At 38.9% G+C, this 17362-nt stretch overlaps 1 protein-coding gene across 1 annotated transcript in view; it reads left to right on the top strand.

Moving 5' to 3' along the window:
* The first annotated feature begins 9415 nt into the window (after positions 1 to 9415).
* BICC1 (BicC family RNA binding protein 1) overlaps positions 9416 to 17362 on the top strand; it is a 57059-nt gene continuing 49112 nt past the window's right edge. The window contains exon 1 of the mRNA XM_005425563.2: positions 9416 to 9456. The gene's annotated coding sequence lies outside the window, so the exon portion shown is untranslated. The remainder of the gene's footprint in view (positions 9457 to 17362) is intronic.

The raw sequence follows: 17362 nt of genomic DNA, 5'->3' as shown, positions 1-17362 counted from the left end.
TTTAAAAACTGAGGCTGTTGGGTTTTTTCTTCTGATAGAGACAGAAACGAAGAGTGAGTGGGTTTGGACAGAAAAATGAAACTCTTGTTTGTTCTCCAAATATTCCAGTTTCATCCAGGAAGCTGGAGAATGTGGAGTTGGTTGAATTTTAGAAAAGCAGGAGACTTTGTAATTCCAAATAATGGGAGTTTTTTATCCCTGTCAAATGTATTCCACAATCTTGTTCAGCATAATGGGCCAGATACAGGCAGTGTCTCCTTACTGTTGGAAAAGGCCTTGGAGCTCAGTGTTGAACCTGCATTGCAACAGACTTAAACTGGTTTCCTGTATAAAGCTTTGTCTTTGACTTAATCTTGGCTTCTCTCCTTTAACTCCACATCTGTGAATGACTCATAACAAGCAGGACCATCAGAAAAATATTGTGTACATTTGTATCCAATTCTGTAGGGTTTTTGTTTCTCATTTTTTTACAGCCTTGCTGCATTCTCCCCTCCCATGCAATGAATCATGCAGTATCTGTACTCATACCTGACAGGAAAAGTGCTTGAAGATTGAGGGAAAGTTGAATGCTAAACAAACAGAAAGAATATCCCCAGCCATCAATCTGCTGAGAGCAGAGCTTTTGTGTTTGGCAGGTATCCTCAGTCAGCCCCCGGGGCACTGCTGATATTATGATTTTCTTTCCTCCTGTAAACAGTGAGCCCTGTTAAATGGATCCTCTGGCTTGGGGCAGAGCTGGATCTGTCAGGCACTGGCAGCAAGGGAGCTTCTGCCTCCTGAGGCACTCCAAGGCTTTTCTTGTTTTCAGCTCTCTCATCCAGAGACTCAAGGCAGTCCCACTGCAGAGCTTTTCAGAAGAATGTCAAGCTTTACATGTCTTACTTCTCCTGCCCTCCCATGAGTGCTTGGGCCCATTTCCAGATGTGTGACAGCACGGGGGCAGCTCACTAAGCTGTCCTGTCCCTTTGCAGTGTTTACAGTGGCCACACTGGATGGGAAGGGCAAAAATGCTACACCCTGAGTCCTTGTCTTCCATATTTTTATTTCAATACTTTCCTAGGGAACCACAGCCCTCATATTTAGAGCAGGTTATGTGCTAATGATAATGGGGGTGTCAGCTGAGGCAGGCAAGGTGGGAGAAGGGCTGCAATGGCTTCATCCTGACAGTGTTGTGGTCTCTTCCCTTGTGTCAGAGAGGAAGCCTGGAGTAGTGGACAAGTGAGTTGCTGGCATAAATATTCATAATTTTTATTGCTGTGCAGAGAAGTGTTTTATAATAGCAGTGTGGTGTGATACGGTGAGTTGGTGAGATGTTCCTTCAGCTGCTAGAGCTGCCCATCTCCAGCTGTCCCCTCCAAAACTGCCTCTCTTTGGGTAACAGGTCGAGGGAACTGATTACATCTAAGCTGTGTTTGAAGTGGGACAGTGCTCTCACGAATGGCTGCATGCTGCTGCTGTCAGTTTTTCCCTACAAAGAATTAAGAACAAATTAATACAATGTGATTTTTTTTTCTGGCCAGCTTACCATTTTGGATACAGAGTTCAAAATGGAAAATTGAAATGCTGAAAGGCCTGTTTGAAGGTAGAGAGGCAATTAACTAAGTCCTTGATGAAAATAATAGAAGCTAAACCACATCACCTTTCCTTTACACATCTCAGTATAGGTGATGCTTTTTGGATGTGACTGATGACACTTTGCATCTCTCAGGGAGCTGCTTGGCAAAGAGCAAAGGAACACTGAGGTCACAGATGCTTTATTTTTGTATGTATGGAGGCAGCAAAAATGCTTTATAAACATGAAAGTTATAGCATTGTTCTATTCCCTTTTTATTACTGCCTCCAGTAGTATTTCAAAGATGATTTTCTCAGAACTGGGGGAGCTATAGAGCTTCAGTGTACTTAGTGTAAGTTTTCAATCAGGTTTCACCCATGCTCATAGCAATGGATCTTAACAAAGATAATTCACTTTTTGATAGGCTCAGTTGTAAAAACAATGATTATCAGTAGCACAGATGGAAACTTTCTGTCTTAAGAGGACCTATTAATAGGTTGTTCAACTTGGCTGTTATTTAGGTGTCAAAAAGCCATCTTCATCCATTGATTAAAATGGAAGAAAAATGTAGCTTGTATTTTAAAATCTGAGGATAATAGTGGAATTATTTGATGAAAAATCAATAAGCTTTCTTCCTTGGAATTCTTATCTTCTTTCCTACAACCTGGCAGCTGGGTGCACTGTTTGCACTGTTTCCATTAAATGGAAAGTACCATTTAATGGTACTTTCACAGTACCATTAAAGTGGTTACAGACTTGAAATGGAAAATTTGTGTTCATTGGAGACTCCCGACACTTTGAGGAAATCCTAAGTGAAGTTGTTGTAAAGTTATTTTCTTGTTGACCTCAGTTGAATTTTTTTAGTTAAGCAATTTCCAAGAAGCCCTCTGCTGATTCCAGAAGCAGGGTCATTGGTTTACTCTCTATCAGTGATGAGAATGAGGGCTTCAGTAGGGCTTTGAAAATCTGTTTGGAGGCATCAGCTGGCATATCTTCTGTAGGAAACAGCAAAAGTCCTTGAGTGCATCTGGAGGGTGATGTAGGAGACTTCCAGGAATATTTTACCCAGTTAGAGAGATGATGGAGCATTTGTGGCTCTAACAGTGAGCAAGTGGCAGCCAGTAGAGCAGTTTTAATCAGGTAATACAGTGCTGACAGCTCCTCAGTTTCCCTGGCTTTGTTCTGGAGGGGCTGGCAGGAGGCAGGCAGAGCAGTCACTTCATTATCCTCATTAACTCCTCAATGCCTCACTGTGCTCCACCTCCCACCAGGCACTGGGCATGAGCTGCACCCATGTGTGCCTCTGCAAGGAGAGATTTCCACCAAGGAACCCCAGCTTCACTGCCTGCCTTCAAGCTGTGACTTGTCTCTAAAAATAAATAAACAAGCTGACTTATTTCTATGCAGAGTCTTGGCAAGACAGCTTTTTCCCTAGGGATAAATTTGTTTTGCCAAATGAAAAAAATCTGTTAGATATCTTAAATTTACAGTTGTTATGTATTAAATTATTGGTTTTAGAGATAGAGTTTTGTAGTTATGCAACTTGAAAAATATTGATGGTGGAATGGACAGGGCAAGTTGCTTTCTGTATAACCCAATTATTTTTTCCTTTTTTTTCCCCTTTCTATTTGTTTTTCCCCTTAGCTTTCAGTCACTAAATCTGTCAGGTCCCTACAAATACTATGAGGAAATCTCTAGGAATATTTGTTGAAAATCAATGTCTTTTTGGTCCTCAGAGTACACATGTTGCTTTTTTTTCTTGCTTTCTTTCTTGGCAATGCATGCAGAGCTAGTGGAAGCAAGTGTAGTTTAAGTTTTCTTTTTCTCTGTGTTGCTGTTGCCTTTATTCATCGCAAATGATGGGTGAAGCTTCCTGAGTTCTGGTTGTAGAGCTGGTTTTAGTTATTTCCCAACAATCTTAATTTTAGTATCAACGATTTAATTTTAAGATAGAATTCAGGGGAGTTGAAAAGTTAATATTCTTCTAAGTGAATATGACTAGTATTAAGGGGAGAATGAAGATGATGGATGTGTCACCTGTCTGTGTTTACAGTCACATTCTGATGATGCCAGCCTTGATCCAGGGAGCCTCCTCTAGCTGGCAGAGGGTCCAGGAAGAGCCCATGGACCCTGGATGGCCAAGGGGGCTCATTGACCCTGTTTGTCAGCAGCAGGGAAGAAGCACCCCAGCCTCAGCCTGCTTAGTTGCCAGCACTGGTTTGGTCTGTCAGATACTGGAGCACAGCTGGCCTCTGTGGATAGCTCAGCAGTTGTGTATTGAGTTCCTGCTAACAGGAGGAGATACACTGGAACCCACCCAAAACTGTCCAGATATTTGACAGGCTGCTTACTGTCATTTACTGAGCATGCTGAAATTCTTCCAGTTCTTCCTTGGCTACTCTAACTGAAGAAGAATGCTCCCTTATAAAGATTTTAAGTTTGTAGCATGGATGGTTTTGTTTGGACTTCTAAAATTTTCTGTCTGACTTCTTAATAAAAGGTGACACTTTCACTCTCAGTCCAAGAGTCCTTTTGTCACAAAATATGTAGATTGCTGATAGTTTCTGTAATATTCCAGATATCATGTAGGTCCTGACTTTGTCATTACTTTTTTGTCAGCATGCTCTATGGACAGGTATAGTTTGCTTTTTTCTCTTTTGTTGAATGTTCCAGTAATTTCTCAAGAATTTTTGAGCTTTTCTCCCTTTGCTCAGTCTCCTTTGCTGGTACCATCAGTTGACTCTGACATGTCTATAGTGATCATCCTCAAAACCTGAAGACTGCTCTGTATATAAGTTTAAAAACTTATATGTCCGATTTTCATTCATCAACTCTGGAAAACTCCATGAAGCCAAATAAGACTCTGAAATAGTGAGATTGCTATGTGTAACAGGTTATTTTATGAAGTTTATTATCATTAATTAAGTAAAAAGAATACATATTGAAAAGTCAGTTAATATATGTTTGGATTTTTCATGCAGATTTCTTGCTTGTTTAAGCCTTGTTACTTCTCTTGCCAGACTGTATATTTTAGTTGAGTTGTCTCTGAGACTTCTTAGTTCCTAAGCTGAAAACTGCAAGTGAGAGTGGCTTTGCAATTTCAAGAAAAATGGAAAATTGTTTTGTTTGGATTTCAGCAAATTCAATTTAAGGTCAGATTTTTTTCTTTAACAATGCACGCTCTATCTTTTTATTCCTAAAGGCATATTTTCAGCAATTTGGCTTAACTGTGTGGTCATGGGGGTGGAATTCTTTATCTTGGCTTGATATAAGCAAGCCTTCAGAGCATGTGTGGGTTAGTGTCTGACTTGGTGCACAGGAAAACACAATCTCTTTATCAGGTGGTTTCTGGTTCAATGAAAGAAGTTTTTGGTTGAGTTTCTTTGTGTAAGACAGCAGCTTGGTAACTTTGGCTTTCAATAAATAACTGTTCATTCCATTTAAAAAGTTAGGAGTAAATAAAAATCAGCATTCTTATGTAGCTAACATGTTTCCATGGCAGTTTGAGAAAAAAACTCAAAGCTAAATAACATGAGGACACTCTTGACATAAATGTTATGAAATCTTTCTCATGCAATGGATAGGAAAGGTAAAGTAGAATTGAGCGCTTACCTTCTTACCTATATTGTTCTGCAGCTTCTTGAAATCCTGTTAAGTTGATTTGTCTTGATACAATGAAAATAATCTGGTTATCTCTCTCTCTGGTTAAAGAGTATTTTGATGCAAGGAATTTTTTTTTTCAGCATAGTTGAGAGCTGAAGAGCAGAACATGCTTTTTTGTTCTCTTAAAAATTTAGTCTTTGAGTACAGACAGAGGAGAAAGTTTGGACACTAATCAATGTCCAGGCGAAGTCCCCAACTCAGTCACACTCAGTTACCCTGGGTTTTTGATAACTTCAAGAGTTTGGAAAATAAGACACAAAACTGATGTGTGAGATCAGCAAAGTTACAGTAATTCATTTAAACACTTGACTTAATCAGTGTTTCTTGGGTTCCCTTCCTGTAAAATATGACCTGTATTGTAATAACTTTTTTAATAACTGAAATAACATTTGAAGTGAAAGCTCAAATTCATTTTTTCCATGTGAACCTGGAAATTACAATTGGGCCTTTTTATGATTTGGTGATTGAGTAGACAAATGGTGCACTTCTTGGGTACCATAACAGTTAACACCTGTTTCAACTGTTTCATATTTGTATTGGATGGAACCTCAGCAATCCAATATGTCTTGAAAAGCAAAAATCTAATATAAAATATTTCATGGTATGGAAGAAATTACAATAAACAGAGTATAGCTTAAAATATAAAATGCTTGTTATGCACATTTACGTAGGTTTCATCTGTATTTCTGAAACCAATGTAGCCACCTTGTGTAAAAGTAATCTTAGTTTTTCTGAGGGTTGGTTAAGTGATTATTCAATACCATAAAGTAAATACTGTTTTCTAAGAAAACAGTATTTCCTGAGTTGGCAGAAATGAAGCAGTGAGAAGTCAGGTACAGCTGGATTAATTAGCATTTGGTTTGTGATTTCTCTCAAATCTGCTTGGGGACAGGGACCTCTGGCAGAAGGGTGGAGTGGTCTCCTGTGGCGCATGCCAGGCAATAATGTCACTTCTTTATGTTGTTTGTTACTGGTGTGGTATTTTGCATTCAGTAACTTCAGAAAATGTGAAACTTTGTTCATTAAAATCTGAGAGCTTATTTCAAGTTTAGTAGAGATGGGCTCCATTGTACCTTCTATGCAGCTCGGGTACAGACTGCTGGCCCCCTCAGCCTCCCACAAAAGGCTTGTTGTCTGTGGTGTTTGGTAACTTCAAAACTTCCTGCTTTTCTGGATAAAGCTTGGTTTGAAAATCTAATTATTATTATTAAGATTACAAAAATAATTTGCTTGAGTGCCTTGTCAGATGTAAATATCGTGAGCTTCTTAATATGATATTTCAAAGCTGAAGTTTATTTTGAGAGTCAGGGTTAATACTCTCAAGATTTGTTTAGAAAATATGATCTTGGCATGTGATGACCTAGGAGATTTTTTTTCTGAAACACGAATTCAAGCTTGCTTTTATCTCAGTTTATCTGATTTGAGGTAAACCTCAATGCCTTACTAAATTGCATTTGCTTGTAGAGAACACTGTAAATGATTTGCATTTTAATGGCTTCTGCATAAATTTCATAACTCTGGAATGCTTCTCTTGCTCATTTCCCTGCAAGAGATGCTGGGTTTGTCTTGCTGTAACAAAATCTGTTTAGCTTTTCAATTATAAGAGAAATGGATAAATTTGCCCTTGGTTTTGGCTATTCCTACTCTTTTCAGAATTTTCAAGACTGCCTTTACCTACTTTAGAGAACAGAAAGGCTTCAAGATAATTTCACATGAATCATAAACATTTCAGACACATGTTGGAAGCTTTTTGAAACATAGGCGCTTAGTTTGGGAGCAAACATACATGCAAATGTAGGTAATTGTGGGTAGCATCACAAAGTTCATAAACTTCTAATAGAATTTAAATTTAACTGCAATTGCTCCTCATAGAAACCAGAGGAAATTTAGGAAGTAAAATGAAAAAGTACCTAATTGGTACAAAGAGTTGTATGATATGAGGAAGGAGGGAAAAGGGAGACAATAGCTGGAAAATAGCTAATCCCAAAAAAAGCATAATACATTGTTTCATGTAGTTTTTGTTCAAGTTTTTAGTAATTTTTTCTCTTTCATAGGGAAATATATAATTCTAAGTGTAACAAAATACTTTAAACCACAATTCTGAGCATCTTTCCCCTATTAATTAAATGCATAATGGAGATGGTAATGACTAGATCACCTTAATATAGAAAAATTAGGTATGATCAGAGGCATACCTCTTCCTGGATTAATTAGTGCTGTATCTTGGATATGAAGTGACAAAATTCCAACAGATTGCAGTATCCCTTAACATGTGAAGAATTATTCTAAGGTACAGATCTTAGAGCTGAAAAGCTCTAATGAAAGACCCTATCTGTATAATATGTTGTAAGAACTAAACCTTCTAGTTACTAACTAAAGGTTTTTATAAAGTGCCATCTGCTCCAACTTTCCTATTGTCTCTACTGTTGTGGGTTTTTTTTTCCCTGTGAACCCATTTTGTGATGTTTTCATTCCATCTTCTTTCCCGCTTTGTCCGTGCTTGCTGGATTCTGTCTGTTGTGCCATCAGTTGTTGGTGGGGCCAAGCTGTAAATCAGGTCACCAGAATGATTCATATTAAAAATAAACCTACAATAAAAAGCTTGGAATCCTCTTTGTCAGCATTCTACTTAATGCCCTGCAGAGCATCTCTGCTATTATCTTAAGCCATCTCTTGTTTGTATTCAGTTTGGAAATTATGCATTTGCAGCTGGAACAAAATCTGTCTCTTCTCAAAACTGCAGCTTCAGCCACACATCTGTCACGTTCTCCTCTCCAATTTATCTCGTGTACCCTCTGATTAAAAGCATGTTGGTCCCATGTTCCACTTGAAATAGAGTGGTGGTGCTCCTCCCTTCCCAGAAGGATTTCCTATCTATTCCTGAGTTAATGGAAAACATGTCAAGCAATGTGCACCTGTCAAGGGGCTGCTTCAAGGAAGTTGTGTTTTTCTGCTTGTATCAGTAGCTTGTAACTCTGGAAAACAAACCTTCCCCAGTTGTTTTCTCTGCTCCCAGAAAACCTTGTTCTGTTGAAATATGAACCAGTTTGCTCTTCTCATAAAGACACCTATGGGTTTTGAAGGTGGGGAGGGCTTTTCTTCCTCAGGCTTGTGGAATTGGGGAGTCTGGAATTGCTCTGCAGCAGGATGAATGCTTGACAGGCTTCATTTGCTGCCTCTGTTATGGCTGCACTGGAGTTGAATCATGAACTTCTGAAGTGTATTAGATAAAACTTGCTAGTGAGCTCTTCTCTGTGGTATTCAAGTGTTGTTATTGAGATTTTGAGAAGCTTATTTCAAATGTAGTGGCACTTCTTCCTCTGGGGTAGAAGTCATCTCATACCTCCAGCCTGTATCTGCTCACTTGCATTTTGCAATCATGTTGCATTAGCTGAGTTGACAGTTCCTAAAGAGTTTGGAATTGGTTGTGTAATTGGAGGAGGGTGGCAGAACCAAGTAGTTGAAAAATGGCTTTGAAGCCAGGGTGATGGGGTGAGCTCGAGGGGTCTGTTTTGTACATGGGAAATACAAAGTTGCTTCAGTAATCCTGTACTATTCAGGAAACTCTTCTCCACCCTCAGAGTTCTTTCTGAAGGCATCCCTTTCTCCAGGGGAAAGGAAATTATCCTCTTTGTAATCAGTTTGAGCTACTGTGTTTTGAACAGCTTGCTAGTTCAACACAGATAAACTACAGCATAAGCTATGTGCAAACAGTTGCATCATTTTAAGTGCAATAATTTGCATTAACTAAATTTGCAGTTATGGGTTTAAATACAAGTGGGAGATAATCCAGGTTGTGGTCTTGAGATCACTGAATAATGTGATACTTGATACAGAAAATCTTGTGCTCTCCTAGCTTTCTTTTGATCCTGCTGTTGGTAGAATTGCAGGGCAAAGCATGCCGTGTGACTAAATTGTTACGCTTTAGACCATGTGTGTTTTGTAACTGAAATATCTATCAGTGTGTTAGAGCTCAAGTACCCAAATACAAAGGGCTCAGACTCTGTCCATGGCAAGTGGCTTGTGAAAGGTTAATCTGGGTATTACTCAGCTGTTGACAAATGTTTATTGCATGAGAAAAAATACCCAGAGTTGTTATTTTACAGTAGCATGTACTCACTGAGAATTTCTATATGTAAGCCTGCAAATTGTCTCCTGTGTATTTAGTAACCAGATCCCATTTTTGTTTTACAGCTGCTGCAGAGGGCAAAGGGAAAAGTGGGGAAGACTTTTTTCAGAAGGTAAGAAAGATATTTCAATTCTATAACAGCACCTGACTAGAGAAAGAAAAAAAAAAACCAATTATTCATGCATGTGATCAACTAATTAGACTTCATGCACAGTTTCCATGATATTGATCAAATTTTTAAAAAATTTGTCATTTAGTGTCTTCTTGCTACCAGCCATGCATGGAATGAGATGAGAAACAGGTTCTTTGGTATATGCTCCTGTCATCCATGCACAAAAACAAATTAACAGTTTTACTAATTACTTAACTGAAAATGTTAAAATACACATGATGAACATTTGTTATGCTTAATTTTGAACCTAGAAGATGTTGTGAGGTGGTCTTAAGGATATTGTCAGTGGATAAATGCTTCATCCTGTTATTAAAATACTGCCTTGCAACTTAGTGTGATATTGTTGAAAGCATAAATATTTGGTTGAGAAAGGCAATGGGCTTTTAAGAAAGAAATGCACAATCCACAAAATGATTCAACAAAGTTTGTGGTTGGACAGAGGCACGGAAGGACTGGAAAAGGGAGTCCTGCAGCAACAAAACTACCAAGTGAAACATGGTCAAGAGTAATGACTTGCAGATTATTTTTCCAAAGCAGCATAGTATTGGGGTTTTTTGGTCTTTGTTTGTTTTTTGTTTTTTTCAAGAATAGTGTGAAGAACATTATTTATAAGTTATTTTAATGAAAATCTGCATGTTGCAGGCTAATAAAAATAATGACCTGTTTTTTCTTTAGTACAGGGAAGACAGACAGTGCAAACTTTGCTGTATGCTGAAATGCCTTGACACTCCTTTTTGACTCGTTGTCCATTGAAGTAATTTGCTGTGTTTTGCTATAATTTTAAGTGATTGTTCCAGAAAGGAAGATGTGAAAGGTTGCTTTACCCTGCATGGGACTGTGGGATGCCTTGATAAAGGCTGGTGAGGAGGAGTATATATTCTGCCAAAATGTTTGGATTTTCAGATTTATGTTGCTCTTAGTTGACAGTGAGAGTTGTTTTTCCAAATGTGGTGCTTAACTGTCTGATATTAGTGTGCACAGAGGAGAATGTGTCAATAGTGCCTCCTTAGGATTTTATCAAAATACTTTGAGTTTTTTAATTTGCTGAAACAAAGCTAAGCCATAGTACCCTATGCTTTATTCTACACATTATTCATTTTACCACAGTGTTTTCTCTCTTTTAGATAAATCTGCTCATAATTCTTAAAGGTGTGGATAAAATATTTCTTCTTGAGTGGCTCATCTGTTTGACATGTGTATTTGATTACTTGGTTATTTACTGTAGATATGATGCGCCTTACAATTATGTAGTCACTAGTGTAATAGCAGAAAATGGCTGTGTTGAATTTAACAGGAAAGCAAAATATGCTAAACTTCAACTGTGTCATGAGTGCAACTCTTTACCCACACTGATGATGCAGTGGCTATCCTGGCGTTTAAATCTTGTCATATTTGTGCATAATTATTATCTAGGCACAGTGGGTGCTGCAATAGGTTAAAGCTGCTTCATTTTAACTGGCATTCTTCTTAAAATATCATCAACTCCACAGTGTAGATTTCTGAAGTTTCTGAGCACATACACACAATGCTACAGCTAATAAAACCAGATGGAAACTATCTCCTTTGAGTTCTCTTTTGTTGGAAGAAATCTCTGGACGGTTGCTCATAGCTTACTCACTGTCTCTGTCTGTGCAATTTCCTTTAATCAGAGTTAAATTTTTCCTCTCTCATGTGAAATGAATAAGGCAGAGTATGTGGAGGTAAAATGAAGACTCATTTCATGTGTTTCAGGTTGGTGCAGTGAGGAAGGAAAGTGATTTGTGGTATTAGAAACACATTGCAAACTGAGGCAGCAGGACCCTTCCAGAAACTCAGTATGAACTCAAAGCTGCAGCAAAGGCGTTTTTGTAATGCAGTTCAGATAATGAGACTTCAGGACATTATTGGCAGGATTTTGAGTGGGACAGGGAGGGAGAAGTGCATCCTTGAAAGGCCACATCTAAAACATGAGGGCTTTATTTGCATAAATAATGCCAAGTTTGGTGTGTTCTGATGGACTGCCCTCAATGTGCTGAGGTTGGCTGTTGCCTGGAAGTGGCTTGTGAGGTGGAAGAAATTTTCATAGGAATGCTGAAATAGCAAATGACAAGGCAAAAATTCAGGAAGGTGATTCTGTATGTCAAGGCATGCAGACTAAGAGGGAGGAGAGAGGAGGCTGTGCCTGTGGGGTTGGCAGAGACTCAGCCTGCATTGTTAAGCTGCAGAGAGGCTTTTAAAGAAAGTTAATACAAGGGTTTGGTGCTAAGCAGTCTTTTGCTGGTCTTCAAACACGTGAGAAAGCAGTACTACTTGGATTTTTATAATCAAGCAGGATCTCAGTGGATGTGAGCTGGTCCTACCAACTTTCAACTTCCAGAGTTTAATAACAATTTAAATGTGAAAATGCATTATTTCACTGAGCATTTTAGCAGAAACAAGCACATGCAATGCAGTTGCTTGTAGAGTCACAGAATGAGCCCCAATTCTTGGTGAAATTCAGGTAATTTTTCTGCCCTGTCATGACAGGGAATACCGGGTGAAGAAGTGCCCTTTCCTCTGGTCCAGAATTCAAGTGAAAAGTAAATAAATGTCTTTCAGTGGTGTCATTTTTAAGAGTCTGAAAACCTTATCATACTTTCTTCTAATGTTTCTTCGTTGTACTACTGCTTCAGATGAGGGAAAGCCTACCATCATCTAATGAAGATTTTTCAAAACCACTGGGAGCTACTAATAACTTAGCAAGAAATAAATAAATAATGGCATGGTTTTCTCTGTAGAGCTCTCGGATCTGCAGTTCAGTAACAGGTAATCCTAAATAAACATGGATTGCTCTGCTGTTGTGTTACATACTATTTAGTAAAAGATCCTTGTGGACCTTGCTCTCTAAATTGTTTTTCTTATTTATTCTGTGAGGGGAATAAATAATATGAAGTTATTACATGTCCTTGATCCAGAGCCCATTTTCACTTGATGGTGGATTTTTTCCACCAAGTTCCACAACATCTGGCTCACGCCTCATAGGAATCAAGGCCCTTTCCCCAGCAAAGCCAGGACATTGTTCGAGGGAACAGATAATTTATGTAGCCCTGTAGAGGTGTGTGGCACTCTTATATAAAATGTAAGAAGGTGGTGATTCTCTGTCCTGAAGAGTTCATAATCCAAAACAGGTGAGGGTCGGCCCTGTGGACAAAGAGGAATTTCATGCATCATTTTGGTTTGCTTTTAGCTCTGTCATCATCAAGTTGGTTTCTTCTTTTTAAACACTTGGGAATCTCAGTGCTGATGGTAATCTTTCATTCTGGAACTTCTTTGGACAGGGATGTATCTGTAGCCTTCTCCAGGGCCTGTGAGCAGAGTAGGGTGGGTGATAGGTGAAGACTGTGGCTTTACTGGAATTTGGGTGGAGTTCTTGGGACTGCACGTGCAGAAGGTGGTGACTGGAGTGATGCACTGCACAGGTAACATCCAAGCTCTTTATTTCAGTGTTATTCAGTGTGCATGTGTTAGTGGGGCTTTGGGAGTATGCCTGGAGGGGCTCCTCAGCTCTGGCTTGCCTGCCTTTTAGGGTTCATTTGCAGAGCTTGGTTTTGTAGGAAGCACTAAATACTACCAGCCAGCTGTAACTTCTGTGTTTTACTGGTCCTGAGTGTTTGACATCCTTTTATGTTTTGTGTTTAGGGTCTCTTCTGTATCTTTATTAAGCAAACAGAAGTGTTTGCATGCATTTGCCCAGTTGGAGATACTTAAGGGTTTTTGAGATATCTCCGGATTTAGACAAAAAGTATATTTAAATGCTTGTGTCTCTCTTGACTGCATTCTGTTATTCCCTGAGGGAGACCATAAGTGTGCTTGGAGCTGTAAAGTTGCAACTGGGCAAAAGTTTCATGTGTGTACCAAAATCTCTTCTGTTAATTATTAGGAGCTTAGGAATGCAAAGGAAGACTAGTGGTTTCTTTTCATTTTCCTTCCTGTGCTTACATGTAGCATGTTTAAACTGTAGCTTCTGATTTTATTAAATAATTAGCACTGTAGAAGTTACTGTGGCCATTTTGGAAGCAGAATGTGGTGAAACCATCCTTGAAAAGCAGGTCATCTTTCAGTCCAGGTATTTGGAAACAGTAATACAAAGAGACTAAAAAAGAAAACAAACAAACAAGTGCCCAACCAAAGCCAAAAAATAACCCCCTGTGATTATTTGAAGATGTGAAAAAGCTATATCTAACTGCATCTTTAATCATGTTTCTGTTAAAGTCCTCTGTGCACTAGTCATTAATGATTGTGCATTTTTATTTATTTAGGAGGCTCTGGCAGCAAAGGCAGCAAGGAATCTTCCTCAAGCCCTGTTTGCTTATCTAAGACAGTAAAAACACTTGGTTTGCAACATCCTGTGTTTTCTCTTGAATCTTTGAAAAATATCTTTTATGTTGTTCTAGGACAAACCTTCAAACTGTTGCAATATTATTACTCATGAATATATTAATACAATGTTGATGTATGCATTTTGTAAGTATAACTAGTATATTCTGATACAAATAAAGTTGATTTTCTCTTTGCAGTAGGTCAGACTGGAAGTGGATCAGTCTCACTTTTTAATCTCTGAATGTGAAGCATATCTAGAGCTTCAAATGCAAGTGGCTTAGGGCATTTTCAGGCATTAAAAATATTAATCATTGACCTGAGACTAAGATGTCTCAAGCTAATTATTATCCATATTCAGGACTAACTTCTGAAGGGCTTTTCATGTGTCTTCAGCCATGACTATTCCCCAGCTGCCTATTTATAGCTGTAGTTCCCCCAGGGCTGTGTTTCCATTTCTGATGGGAGCCTCTGACTTTCTTGCGATGTTATTTATCTGGTGGTAAGACCTCGTGAGCTGCTGGTGATCAGACATTATCATGGGTCTGGTCTCTGTTTCAACCACAGCAGCAGCTTGGAGCTGCAGGAACTGGTTCTACACATTCCACTTTTTCTGGGTAGGAATCAGGATCTGCACTAGCATTAAAATAACCTCTTGATGTAGAGCTTGGCTCATGGCATGTGACAAGGATTTATTAAGGCCATACGTTTCCAGAGCTGGCTTCAAGTGCCTGGCTGGGATGGGAATGCTGGCATCCAATTTACCCTGAGCTTCCTCTCATTTGGCTTCCTGGGAAGAGGAAGTGACTGCTTGGAGAGGGCAGCATGGATTAGGGGCCTGAAAGAATGTCAGTGCAAGTTAACATTTGCAGGAAATCTTGGGATTGAGACATTTGTCTCCCTTTTGGCAAAACCGCACCCAGTGGAAAGGAGGCTATTTAGGTTGGATCAGTTTCTCTAAAAAGGTAAATCAAGAATGCTTACTTAACTTTTTGCTTAGTTCAGGCAGAGCTGAGTGGTGGGAAGGCTTCATTTTTGTGGAAAATGGCATTCATCCCATCTGTAGTGTAGTGACCATTCTGCTAAGGCAATGGAGTAATTCCAAGGATTTTTGGGTTTTTTTTTTTCATTTCATCTCCAGTTTCTCCTGTGTTGCTTCTGATACAATGGGTGCTATCTTGAGATTTTACCTGTAATAGCAAGTCTTAGTTGTTAAAGTTCAGCTTTGTGCCACTTCATTGCTATACTTTACACTTTGTGCAAGATCTCTTGCACTGTAAAGCAGTAGAGGAGGAGTGGTTTGTCACCACCATCTCAACTGAGGTGCTCAGTGCTTTTCATTCTGAGAGTTAAACCCTCCCACAGAATAGAGGAGGGATTTCCTTCTCAGAAATGTTTGTACTTTTACCTTGGGGGAAAAAAAAAGTAATATAAAGGAGACAAGTATGAGAATGATTCAAATCAAGAATATACACTGGCTTTCTGGCTTGTAAGGAGGAGAATTGCTGCTTTTGGTTTCAGAGAGGAGATTTGGATGCATATTGGTGTTTTGAACAGTGTTCTGTGGGGTTTCATTTATCAGTGATATTTTTCTTAGGATTTTTCATATTACTTGTGTAATTCATTAATGCTATAGAGACAGATATTTCTATAGAGAATTCTTGCATGCTTAAATTTTTTTTTGTTTTATGCTTTGTCCTGTATTCAAAACAAAAGTGTTACCTGTGACCCTTGACTAGTATTTCCATTGATGGTAAAATAAACTTTTAAATCAAGTGAAGGACTTAAGTGTTTCTCCATAGGTAAGGACATTTGATTGATTGATTTTTACTCTCAGCTATTTTTGCTGTATTTGTAACTTAGGTAAAAAAGTTCTGTCAACATTTTTGTTGCAGAAAGTTCACTTAATGTAGTTTTTGGATGCAACAACAATACTGCAATATTTGCTTAAACAAGACCCTTGTTTTAAGAATCATCTTAGTTCTTTTCAGGTGAAGTGAAGGTTAAAAAAAGATGCAGTGTTGTATGTGCATACATGCATTTGTTCTCATCTTTCAAGGCTAAAATCTCTTACTGGAAATGGAAACAATAAAAATTCCAAAGCCACATCCATATAGGCAGCTTTCCCAATTCTATCTTTAGTGATTTAGAGCTTTTATGTAGTCTGAAAGTTTCATTTGTAAAACTGATGTCTTTTACTCTGATGCCTTGATTGCCTTTATACATAATCTGTTCATTAGTTTTAGTATTTAGTATAAAAATTTTGATACACATTGATCAAAACTATGAATAAATACATTGCCCATGATGTTAACCTTGACCTCTAATTTTAGCTTCAGGACCTCTTCATCCTGCACATACTTTTCTTAATTCTTGGTAAGTTCTTTGGGAATAGCTGTGAAAACTTTGTGAAGATGGTAAATTTGTTAGAGTCAGCATGGGTTAGGATTAGTCCTTGACAGCAAACAGCCCGAGTTCTGCTCTGGGGAAGCCTCAAAGTCTGCACAAAAGTATTGGCCCTGAGAAGTTGCAGGGAAGCGTTGGTGTTCTGCTTAGCTTGACATGACACTGCATAGCAGTGTGCAGGTGAGTTTTCCTTCTGTTCCCTTTTTATATATCAGTCAGAAACACATCCATGTTTTTTGATAGTTATTTTAGCATTTAATAAGAACTTGAAATAAAAATCAGTTTAACAGAGATGGTCAAGTGAGTAGGTGAATATCAATTTCCTGCAGTGTTAAAGCAAATGACTTGCAGTGGAAGCATGAACAAAAACATATGGGAGCATTGATCCTTATCCATGCCGCTTATTCCAGACAGTAATGTCTAAAATAATTTACGTGTTACCTTTTTCCAAGACAAGTAAAACTAGGGAAGAAGGACTAGCCAAGCAGTCACCTTTTCTGAAAATGTGTCTGGGTTTCTGACAGTTGGGCTATAGAATGGGAAAATGAAGAGCCCTGCCCTTGAAGACAGCAGGCACTCATGTCCTTTTGTGTGGGAAGGCTCTGTTGTCCCACTGCTCCTTTCTGTACAGACACACAAGTGGAGCTTGGTCCTTGTCCTCCCTGTGCATCCTTTGGTTGTGGATTTTAAATAGATTGCACCTACCATGTGTGCTGTCAGTACTGACAGACTGCAGTCACAGCAAACTTACTAAAGCTTTTTCTGTATTTTATGGTTTTAATTCTGGTCTCTGCATAGGAGATGGGTTTTTTGCCACACAGGAGCACAAACTGGAAGCTCTGGACAGTGTAGTCTGGAATGTGGGGTGCCTGGGGCCATGTGCCATTGCTGCTTCTCAGGAACAGCCCCTCCTCCTTACCTGCAGAATTAGGGCTTACACAGGGGGTCAGGCTGTACTGCCCAACTTTGAGTAGTGGCTGTGACAAAGTGTGAATTCTTGATTGGAATTGCTTGTGTAGATGACCTCAGGGGGGAAGAAACTACAATAGGGCTTGGGATGCAAATCCATTGCTGTACCCAAAATGTTGGCCCAACTTCCACAAGA

The sequence above is a fragment of the Geospiza fortis genome, unplaced genomic scaffold (assembly GCF_000277835.1).
Source record: "Geospiza fortis unplaced genomic scaffold, GeoFor_1.0 scaffold92, whole genome shotgun sequence".
In the NCBI taxonomy this organism is placed as follows: domain Eukaryota; kingdom Metazoa; phylum Chordata; class Aves; order Passeriformes; family Thraupidae; genus Geospiza; species Geospiza fortis.
The sequence above is the reverse complement of the archived record's forward strand: the minus strand, read 5'-3'. Positions and strand labels throughout refer to the sequence as shown.